Source organism: Arachis stenosperma, chromosome 6, assembly GCF_014773155.1.
Source record: "Arachis stenosperma cultivar V10309 chromosome 6, arast.V10309.gnm1.PFL2, whole genome shotgun sequence".
In the NCBI taxonomy this organism is placed as follows: domain Eukaryota; kingdom Viridiplantae; phylum Streptophyta; class Magnoliopsida; order Fabales; family Fabaceae; genus Arachis; species Arachis stenosperma.
In genome coordinates this window covers 28,323,821-28,333,740 of record NC_080382.1, presented here as the reverse complement: position 1 = coordinate 28,333,740, position 9,920 = coordinate 28,323,821, and positions in this window count along the sequence as shown.

Genomic DNA, 9,920 nt, shown 5'->3' with positions numbered 1-9,920 from the left:
GTCATGAGCAACTAAACCTCCATTGTTAAGGTTAGGAGCTCTGTCTATTGTATGGATTGACATTATTACTTTTCTATTTTAATTCATGTTTTGATTTATATTTCAATAATTGTTTTCGTTCTTTATTTTATGAATTTGGGTGGAACGGAAGTATGACCCATGTTCTAATTGAGTTCTTGTATAACTTAGAAAAGCTCTTTACTTGAACAACAGCTTGAAAACATATTATCCTGAATTTCTAATTGTTTGTATTTAACGCGATACGTGATATATAATCCCCTTATTTTTGGATAATTAGGATTCTTGTGGCATATAAACTGGAATTTGATCATCACCCTCTAATTGGAATTAATTGACCAAGGAATTGGCAGTTGATGAATTTTAGAGGAGACTAGGAAGGTATAAGGAATTAGGGTCTAGTCACAAATAGTTTGCCATGAATTAAATCTTACATGATTAAAATAATTAATAAGAAAAGTCAATCAGGAAAATAGATAACTCTGAAGGCTTAACTGTTTCTCAATATTTGGTTTCCAACTTATTTACGTGTCTATCTTTTGATATTCTGAGTTACGGTTGAATGCTCTTTGAACATCTAAACACTCTTTTCTGTTTGTCTGACTAAGCTCATCAATCAACCATTGTTGCTTGATCCATCAATCCTCGTGGGATCGACCCTCACTCACCTGAGGTATTACTTGGTACGACCCGATGCACTTGCCGTTTAGTCTGTGGTTGTTAAATTACCACACCAACCACACGTCAACTCAATCAATTACCAATTCAATCAAGCAAACAGTCATATTCATCCAAAACAAACCAGACAATCTATAAGACTCACATAATCACCAAATATTTATATTTTTTGTATCAATATCAATTTATAATAATTCCGTAATATATAATATGTTTTAAGAAAAAGCCTACCTCGAATAGTCGAAACCCGTAAGCCATAAAACGTGTCAAAACTCTTTTTCTCTTAGCTCGCAACAGTGGCAGCCGCAACCACAGCTTCCTACTACTTTTGTAGCAACTTTAATCATGACATGCAATAACCGAAACTTGACCTTATGGCAATAACTCCACAAAAACCTTAGGAACATATAATAAAACAACAACTAAAAAGATTTTCGGAGCAAAGGCAACTTACTGTACCAAAAGGAACCAAGTACAGCGCAGCCGTAGCTCCAGCGTTTGACTCCGGTGAGCTCCAACATCGTGGCTTTTGCTGATGACCAGAACGGCGACAGTGCAACTCAACGGCGATGACAATGACGCATGCAGTTCGGTGACGGTGGCCAGGCCTCGATGGAAGGCAAAATGGCAATGGCGACGTCTCTACAGTGGTACCGTGGCGCGAGCTTCCTCCCTCCCATCGCGTTTTGCTTCTCGGACAACGGCGTCCACAGGGACAGCTTCTCGCGACCCCACGGCGGCTCCCTCTTGCACGTCCTCTGCTTCCTTCTCTCGACAACGACGACGAAGTTGGCGGTGCGTGCTCCTTCTCTCTCTCCTCACATTGGTCTCTCTCCATTCACGGTCGGCGACGACGACGGCGGCACCCAACCCGCCGGCACCGTCCTTCTCCTCTCCTCCCTCTCTTCTCCCATCGGTTCCCTCTTCGCAACTCCCTATTTTCTCTTTTTTCTTTTTTGGTCATGTGGGTGTGTGTGTGTGTGTAAGAAAGGGGGTGGCAGCAGGGTATGAGTGAGAGAGTGAGTGTGAGTGTGTTGTATTATGGGTTAGGGTTTGTATATAAAATTAGGAATTTTGGGATTTGGTAGAGTAAAAATTTTAATAAAAATAAAGGATGGAGTAATATTATAAAACCAAATTAAATACAAAATGATTATCTTTGAAATATCTTTTAATTATCAACTTGTAAATTATTTTCAAATAAATACTAATTCAATAAGAATTTAGGATAATCAAATTAGTTTTTCTTTATTCATAAAATAAGGTTCAAAATCTAAATATTCAAATTGAAGCAAATAAATGCCATATTATTTTTCAATTACTAAAACTTTAAATTTTAAATAGAAAATTTCCCGATTTATATATAAAAATATCTAAAAATATAATCTTAAATAAATATAATAAATCATAAATAACTTATTATTTAATTTTCAAGAATCTGGAGTTTTACAGAAATCATAAGGAATGTACGAAATATAATATCAACAATCAAGTACATGTCAAAAAATGGGTTAGGATTTTTTATTGAAAAATAAAAATAAGATGGAATAGGGAGAGGGATGAGGGCAACCTACCTAGACAATGAAGAAGAGACACAACTCTGGCGACAAAAGGAGTGGCACCAGCAGCTCTTCCAACATGGGTGAGGACAGAGGGAGCAACTCCATTTGAGGCAATGAAATACGATACAGGCGACTTGACATAGACTTTGGAGGAGAATTGAGGTGGACAGCGCTGGCGGAGGGTGGCCGGAAGGGTTGCTAGTGGTAGTTGCAGGGGAGAGGGAAGAGAGAGAAAAATGTGGGAGAGAGAAGAGTGTTCTCGAAAGTGAGGCGAGAGGGCCGCACATTTTGAATTTAGATCAGGTTTACTGTCGGCGGATAAATCCGACGGTAATGCATTGCGATGACCAAAACACATCGTTTTATTAATTGAGCTTTATCGGCGGATAAATCTGCCGGTAATTCTTGTTGGAAAAACTCAACACAGGTTTAAATCAAGAACCTGTCTAACAGCGGAAGCAACAAAAATAATTTTCCCACAACCTGTGCGATTAATAGGCAACACCAAAGATACTCCAAGCAGCAAATATAATGGTAGAAAATTAAATAATCAGACACCAAAATTTTAACGTGGGAAAACCCCCAAAAGAGGGACAAAAACCCACGGGACCTAGTCCAGAAAAATATTCCACTATCAGAATAATGGGTACACAAATAGTCTTCCTAGTGACACTAGGGCATCTCAACAATCAACAAAATACATCACCAAAACAGGTGGAATCAACATAAACCCTCCACAAAGTAGGTATCTCAAATCAGGCAAAAGAGAAGGCAATACAACTAACAAGTTATATCCTAATGTTCATCTCTATACCAGGAATAACATACTAAAATTTCATAAGAAATAAAGCAAGTTTACCAAGTCAATGTGATCAAGGTTGGCTTGCCCTTTTCCCCCCAAATTCTTCTTCTCTAACGCCGAAATGCTACTGTGTTTCTTTTCATTCATTCAAAGTGAATGAAGCCCTTTTCTCACTCTCCCGTGGCTCTCAGCCACTTCTTTTTATTTTATTGTTTTCCTTTTTTTTTTTTAACTTGTGGGCCTCACTTAGTTTGGGGACCCACCAACAAATCTCCCCCTCACCAACTAAGTGGGGATAGGCTGTGACGTTAGGATTTTTGCCAGTAAAGAATGTCATAAAAACAGTCGCGTTGTAGATATAGTCTCTAAACCGACAAAAATCCCTTCGTACAAACGTTTTGGTTGTCACAAGTAACAAACCCCTTTAAAAATTGTTAACCGAGTATTCAAACCTCGGGTCGTCTTCTCAAGAAATTGCAGGGAGGTATGTTCTTATTATTGGTTATGAAAAAGTGTGTTTGGGGTTTTGGATTAAGGTAAAAGGTTAGTTGGACAGTGGTCACAGATATATTTTTAAAGCAATAAAAATAAATAAATAACTGTAAAATAAATTCTTGGCAAGATATGGGAACTGGAGGTCCTATCCTGGTTATCCTTATCAATTGTAATGAGAATTGGATTTTTCTTCCACTTTGTTAACCTCTAACTATGAAGGTAAGTTAAGTGGATGAATTCCAATTTTCAATTAACAATGAGTTTGATAACTCAAGAGTCACCAGTTATTTAACCAAAGCCAAGAATGTAAAAAGCTAAATTAAAATTATAAATATCTAAAATACCTTCAATTCATTCAAAGCAGTAAAATCTAACATGGAAAATATTCATAAGCCAATTGGGCAACAGGAAAATCCAAATTATTTATATCAATAAAAGACAGCAATCATCAATCTAAAATATCTCAAATAACATTAATTAAGAAAATCAATCTAAACATGGAACATTGAAAATAAATAAAAATAAAGAACCTGGGATTGAGAGTCACTCCTAAAACTAAGAGAAGTCCTAATCCTAAGAGAGAGAGAGGAGAGAACCTCTCTCTCTAAAACTACATCTAAAACATAAAAAGTGAATTATTAAAAAGCATGATTATGAATGGATGCATTCCCCCACTTTATAGCCTATAATCTGTGTTCTTTGGGCTGAAAACTGGGTCAGAAACAGCCCAGAAATCACTTCCAATGCTTTCTGATCCGTACAGGTCGCGGAAAAGTGACGCGGCCGCGTCGTCCACGCGACCGCGCGGATTGGGTGTTGGCCAGGACACGCATCCGCGTGACCCACGCGTTCGCGTCACCTGGCGTCGGAACAACTATAGCAAATTATATATCAAATCGAAGCCCCGGACGTTAGCTTTCCAACGCAACTAGAACCGCGTCGTTTGGACCTCTGTATCTAAAGTTATAGCCGTTTGAGTGCGAAGAGATCAGGCTGGACAGCTTAGCAGTTTCTCCAACTTCTTGCATTCCTTTCACTTTTGCATGCTTCCTTTCCATCCTCTGAGCCATTCCTGCCTTATAATATCTGAAAACACTTAACACACATATCAAGGCATCTAATGGTAATAAGAGAGGATTAATAATAAGCAAATATAAGATCAAAGAAGCATGTTTTCAATCATAGCATAAAATCATGAAGGAAAATGTAAAACATGCGAATTGTATGAATAAGTGAGTAAAGAGTTGATAAAAACCACTCAATTGAGCACAAGATAAACCATAAAATAGTGGTTTATCAAGGCTGCTCTACCAAGTCCGCCTTTTCTTTGCAGGAATCAAACTTCACTGCAGGTAAACTCTTAGTCATCATATCTGAACCATTATCATCAGTATGGATCTTCTCAAGTGCATATGGCTTCATCTCAAGCGCTTGACGTATCCAATGATACCTCACCTCTATGTGCTTCGATCTGGAATAAAACGTCAGATTCTTACTGAGATGGATAGCACTCTGACTGTTACAGAATAACACAAACTTCTCTTGATTGATGCCTAACTCTTGTAGAAATTTCTTCATCCACAAGAGTTCCTTAGAAGCTTCAACAACAGCAATGTATTCTGCCTCTGTAGTAGACAAAGCAACACATTTCTGAAGTCGGGATTGCCACGACTCAGCTCCCCCTGCAAAAGTCATCATATAACCAGAAGTAGACTTCCTTGAATCAAGATCCCCAGCCATATCTGCATCTGTGTAACCATCCAACACAGGTTGGCCACTCCCAAAGCATAAACAAACTCTGGAAGTACCATTAAGGTATCTGAGAATTCACTTCACTGCTTGCCAGTGTTCCTTGCCAGGATTAGAGAGAAACCGACTAACAACTCCAACGGCATGAGCAATATCTGGCCTAGTGCAAACCATAGCATACATCAAACTGCCAACTGCAGATGCATATGGAATCTTCTTCATTTCCGCTTTCTCTTTCTCACTTGTAGGACATTGCTGCGAACTCAGCTTGAAATGACTAGCAAGTGGAGTACTAACAGATTTGGAATTACTCATGCTAAACCTCTCTAAAACCTTCACAATATACTTCTGCTGCGACAACCACAATTTTCCATTCTTCCTGTCACGAGTGATACTCATGCCAAGGATTTTCTTTGCAGGACCCAAATCCTTCATAGCAAAGGATCTGTTCAAGTCTTTCTTAAGACTTTCAATCTTCTTAGTGTCATGACCAACAATCAACATGTCATCAATATAAAGCAAGAGAATTATAAAATCACCATCAGAGAATTTCTTAACATACACACAATGATAAGAAGAAGTCTTACTATACCCATAACTTTCCATGAAGGAATCAAACTTCGTGTACCACTGCCTTGGCGCTTGCTTCAACCCATATAAGCTCTTCTTCAACTTGTATACAAGGTGCTCCTTTCCTTTAACCTCGAAACCCTTTGGTTGCTCCATATAGATTTCTTTATCTATGTCACCGTGAAGGAATGCAGTCTTCACATCAAGCTGCTCAACCTCTAAATTCAAGCTAGCTGCCAATCCAAGCACAACTCGAATAGAGGACATCTTCACAACTGGAGAGAAAATCTCCTCAAAATCAATACCTTTCTTTTGCTCAAAGCCTTTCACAACCAATCGAGCTTTGTACCTTGGCCGTGAGACATTTTCATCCGCTTTCAACTTGAACACCCATTTATTCTTGAATGCTCTCTTACCCTTCGGCAACTTCACCAATTCAAAAGTGTGATTCTCATGCAAGGATTTCATTTCTTCTTGCATGGCCTTCAACCAATCTTCCTTATGCTCATCAGACATAGCTTCCTGGTAGCTCTCCGGCTCCCCAATCTCAGTGTTCATCACATACTCATGAGGAGAGTATTTTTGAGAAGGATGACGCTCTCTAGTAGATCTTCTCAATTCAGGCTAGACTGGTAGTTCAGGTGGAACTTCAACATCTGGCACCTCAGGTTGAGGTGTAGGTTCATCATGCAAATCATCACCATCATTATCAACTTGTACATCTTCCCCATCAACAGGAGGTCTAGTGGAAGGACCAGGTTCATCATCAACAGAGCGTCTAACAGTTACTGTTGGCTTATCTGTCTTCTCAAGATCTTCAATAGTTTGGTCTTCAAGAAAAATCACATCTCGGCTTCTAATTATCTTCTTGCTCACCGGATCCCATAATCTGTAACCAAAGTCTTCGTGACCATAACCCATGAAGATACACTACTTTGACTTCCCATCAAGTTTAGACCTTTCATCTCTTGGAATGTGAACAAAAACCCTGCAGCCAAACACTCGCAAGTGACTATAGGAGACATCTTTCCCTCTCCAAACTTTTTCTGGAACATCACCATTAAGTGGAACTGAAGGAGAAAGGTTGATCAAATCTACTGCAGTCCTCATCGCTTTACCCCAAAAGGATTTAGGCAACTTTGCATGAGAGAGCATACACCTGACTCTATCATTGATAGTGTGATTCACTCTCTCTGCAACTCCATTATATTGAGGAGTCTTAGGAACCGTCTTCTCAAGCTTAATCCCATGTCCTTTACAATACTCTTCAAACGGACCCCTGTATTCACCACCATTATCTGCTCGAACACATTTCAATTTCCTTCCTGTTTCTCTTTCAACACTTGCATGAAAGTGTTTGAAGATACCGAGCACCTGGTCTTTAGATTTCAAAACAAAAGCCCACACTTTTCGAGAATAATCATCAATAAAGTAACAAAATATGATGCACCACCTAGTGTCTTAGCATCCATAGTGCAAACATCAGTGTGAACTAAATCTAGAACATGTGATCTCCTATGAGGTCCAGAATTATGAAATGATACTCTAGCATGCTTTCCAACAAAACAATGAGTGCAAGTATTTAAAGTTGTACCTTTCACTGGAAGTGAGTGCTTCTTGGCCAAGACGCTTAGTCCTTTCTCGCTCAAGTGACCAAGACGTATGTGCCACAAGTCAGAAAAGGAATCATCAGCTACATTCACATCTTCTTTGAACGACTTTGCTTGCAACCGGTAGAGAGTAGTGAGACTATTGTCTTCTCTAGCAACAATGAGAGCCCCTTCGGTAATCTTGCATTTTCCACTACCAAAGGAAGTGCAATACCCCTCTTGATCCAATGCCTTCACTGAAATGAGATTGAACCGCATATCTGGCGCATGCCTAACATTCTTCAACTGCAACTTGCATCCCATGTTAGTTTCAAGCCACATATCACCCATACCAATGATATCACACACTCCTTTATCTCCCAATTTGATCTTGCCAAAATTTCCAGCAGTATAGGAAGTGAAAAATTCACACCTCAGAGTGACATGACATGAGGTACCAGAGTCCGTAATCCAAGTGGAATCATCACAAACAAGATTCACATAATTTTCATCATATGTGATAAGAACATCTTCATAAACAATAGCAGCAGTTTCTTTATCACTATCTTTACCTTTGTCTTCGCTTCTTCCTCTTGATTGTTCTCTTTTCAAGAACCTACAATACCTCTTGATATGCCCCCGGCTTGCCACAATGGTGACAAATGAACTCCTTTCTTGGCTTGTACTTTCCTCTTGACTTGCTTCGACTCTCTGACCTGTCAGAACTATGAGGTTTTCTACTTTAACTTTTCCCCCGTGACTCTGAAACAAGTGCTTCTGACTGGGAGGAGGCATTAGTCAAACCTCGCTCTCTTCTTCTGGCTTCTTCATTCAACATTCTCTCTTTAACCATTGCTAACATCAACTTTCCTTTTGGAGCTGAGTTAGTCAGTGTCACAACCAAAACTTCCCAACTATCAGGCAAAGAGCTCAACAACAACAAGGCTTGCAACTCATCATTCAAAGTGATTTTATTATTTGTCAGTTGGTTCACTGTCTCCTGAAAAATGCTCAAGTGCTCCGGCATTGATTTACCTTCAACATACTTCATATTGACAAGCTTCCTAATCGAGAATGCTTTGTTTTGCACATTCTTTTTCTCATATAACTCCTTCAATTTCTTCCACATATTCTCAGCATTCGTTTCGGTGTCAACATGTGGATACACACTAAGATCAAGCCATTGCCTAATCAAAGCAACTGCATTCCGATTCAGCTTCTTCCATTCAACATCGGATTTAGTACCTTTGGATTTATCTCCCTCCACAAGATCATACAAGTCTTTGCTATACAGCATATCTTCCATGAGGGTCTTCCAAATTGAATAATTTTGCGAATTCAATTTGACCATATTCGGTCCATGAGTATTTTCCTCCATTTAATCAGCACAGAGATAACCAACCAAAGCTCTAGATACCACTTTGTTGGGAAAACTCAACACAGGTTTAAATTAAGAACCTGTCTAACAGCGGAAGCACCAAAAATAATTTTCCCACAACCTGTGCGATTAATGGGCAACACCAAAGATACTCCAAGCAGCAAATATAATGGCAGAAAATTAAATAATCAGACACCAAAATTTTAACGTGGGAAAACCCCCAAAAGAGGGACAAAAAACCCACGGGACCTAGTCCAGAAAAATATTCCACTATCAGAATAATGGGTACACAAATAGTCTTCCTAGTGACACTAAGGCATCTCAACAATCAACAAAATACATCACCAAAACAGGTGGAATCAACATAAACCCTCCACAAAGTAGGTATCTCAAATCAGGCAAAAGAGAAGGCAATACAACTAACAAGTTATATCCTAATGTTCATCTCTACACCAGGAATAACATACTAAAATTTCACAAGAAATAGAGCAAGTTTACCAAGTCAATGTGATCAAGGTTGGCTTGCCCTTTTCCCCCCAAATTCTTCTTTTCTAATGCCGAAATGCTACTGTGTTTCTTTTCATTCATTCAAAGTGAATGAAGCCATTCTCTCACTCTCCCGTGGCTCTCAGCCACTTCTTTTTATTTTATTGTTTTTCCTTTTTTTTTAAACTTGTGGGCCCCACTTAGTTTGGGGACCCACCAACAATTCTCACGCCAAATTTTCTTTTTATCCCTCCAAATATTACCGGTGGATTTACTATCGGAAAATCTAATCCGACAGTAACGTTTTTACCCGACGAATTTGTTGCCATATTCGCCTGTAAATCTGCCGATAAAGCCGTCGCAAATGTCTGACGCTAATTCCGATAATAAATTTGATGGTATTCAACATTTTTTTTATAATACACGTACACTAAATCGAATTATATTAATTCGATTCACGCAAGGTGATTGTAAATGATAAATCGAATTTTGTATAGTAAATTTACCTAGTAAAGATGTTAATGAATAAATCGAATTCAGTCTATTTAATTTACTATTGTCCACTCAATCCCTCATGTAAATCGAATCTAACA